The sequence below is a fragment of the Rhinoraja longicauda genome, chromosome 43 (genome assembly GCF_053455715.1).
Source record: "Rhinoraja longicauda isolate Sanriku21f chromosome 43, sRhiLon1.1, whole genome shotgun sequence".
In the NCBI taxonomy this organism is placed as follows: domain Eukaryota; kingdom Metazoa; phylum Chordata; class Chondrichthyes; order Rajiformes; family Arhynchobatidae; genus Rhinoraja; species Rhinoraja longicauda.
The window spans coordinates 7382369-7384792 of NC_135995.1; positions in this window are offsets into that span (position 1 = coordinate 7382369).

The following is a 2424-nucleotide window of genomic DNA, read 5'->3' on the forward strand; positions in this document are numbered from 1 at the left end:
TTAGCCAGAGGGCGGTGAATATGTGGGATTCTTTGCCACAGACGGCGGTGGAGGCCACAAGTCAGAGGATGTTCTTAAGGCAGAGATAGATAGATTCTTGATCAGTGCGGGTGTCAGGGGTTATGGTGAGGAGAATGGGGTTGGGAGGGAGAGATAGATAAGCCGTGATTGAAGGGCGGGGTATACTCAATACCAGTACAGTGGAGACGGGCCGAATATTCTTCCTTTGCGCTAGCTGGACAAATTATTCTGGTACTCTTGATTTCGTGAGTAAACGCGTTGTTTTTTTTCTGCAGATAAATCGGCGACAAATGCCGCGAACGGAGAGTCTACCTATGAAAATCTCCAGGATAATGAACAGGTTTGGACCTGGCCTTCTATTCACGACATGAGATTGTTATAGGCAATAGACAATAAGTGCAGGAGTAGGCCAATCAGCCCTTCGAGCCTGTACGCACCGCCGTTCAATGTGATCACGGCTGATCATTCTCAATCAGTACTCCGTTCCTGCCTTCTCCCCATACCCCCAGACTCCGCTATCTTTCAGAGCTCTCTCTCGCTCTCTCCTGAATGCATCCAGAGAATTGTCCTCCACTGCCTTCTGAGGCAGAGAATTCCACAGATTTACAACTCTCTGACTGAAAAAGTTTTTTCTCATCTCCGTTCTGAATGGCCTACCCCTTATTTTTAAACCGTGGCCCCGGGTTCTGGACTCCCCCAACATTGGGAACATGTTTCCTGCCTCTAATGTGTCCAATCCCATAATAATCTTATAGGTTTCAATAAGACCCCCTCTCATCTAAATTTCATCGTATAAAAGCCTGGTCGCTCCAGTCTTTCAACACACGACAGTCCCGCCATTCCGGGGATTAACCTGGTGAACCTACGCTGCACGCCCTCAATTGCAAGAATATCCTTCCTCAATTTTGGAGACCAAAACTGCACACAGTACTCCAGGTGCGGTTTCACTAGGGCCCTGTACAACTGCAAAAGGACATGTTTGCTCCTATACGCAACTCCTCTTGTCATAAAGGCCAACATGCCATTAGATTTCTTCACTGCCTGCTGTAACTGCATGCTAACTTTAAGTTTAACCTGATGAATGGTCCTTGTGGTGTCCATTTGTTGACCAAACCGAAGAAGCCATCTGGCGTAATTCAATTGCCTTGCAACATAGACCGGCCTTGTCCATATTTGCTATTAACTATATGCCCATTTTCCAACAGGGACTGAAGGCCGATGATCGATCGGTTTACGATGTTATAAAGAGATAGGCGGGCAGCACGTTGTCTCAAAAAAGGATCACAAGTTCACAACCTGACAAGTTATTGGAGTAGAATTAGGCCATTCGGCCCACCGAGTCTACTCCGCCATTCAATCATAGTTGATCTCTGCCTCCCAATCCCATTGTCCTGCCTTCTCCCCTTAACCCCTGACAACCGTTCTAATCAAGGATTAGTCTATCTCTACCTTAAAAATATATAAATAGACAAGAAACAATAGGTGCAGCAGTAGGCCGTTCGGCCCTTCGAGCCAGCACGACCATTTAATGTGATCATGGCTGATCGTTCTCAATCAGTACCTCGTTCCTGCCCTCAACCCATACCCCCTGACTCCGCTATCGTTAAGAGCTCTATCTAACACTCTCTTGAAAGCATCCAGTGAATTGCCCCCCTGCCTTCTGAGGCAGAGAATTCCACAGATTTACAACACTCTGATTGAAAAAGATTTTCCTCATCTCCGTTCTAAATGGCCCACCCCTTATTTTTAAACTGTGTGGCTCCTGGTTCTGACTCCCCCAACATTGGGAACATTGTTCCTGCCTCTAACGTGTCCAATCCCGCAATAATCTTACATGTTTCAATAAGATCCCCTCTCATCCTTATAAATTCCAGTGTATACAAGCCTAGTCGCTCCAGTCTTTCAACATTTTGTGAATAAATACCTTCGATTTGTACCAGCATTTGCAGTTATTGTCTTATAGTACCTGAACTGATGTACAGCACTTTGGTCAACGTGGGTTGTTTTTAAATGTGCTGTACAAATAAAATTGACTTGACTTGACCTGACTTGGCTTGACTATTATCTATTGCAAAGCCGTGCGCTTTAGGGGGCGGGGAGGGGTGGGGGGGGGGAGGGGTGGGGGGGGGGAGGGGTGGGGGTGGGGGTGGGGGGAGGGTTTGCGGGGAGGGAGGGAGCGTTCAGTAGCGGGCCCAATCATCTTCGACTAGACTCCACTCAGCTGAATCTGGAACCAGGGGGGAGAATGGAGTTAGGAGGGAGAGATAGATCAGCCGCGATTGAATGGTGGGGTAGCCATGATGGGCCGAATGGCCTAATTCTGCTCCTGTCACTCGTGGACATTTGTCTGCCTCCTGCTTTCCTCCCCGCTCTCATGCGCGTTTCTCGTCCTCAGGCGGGTCG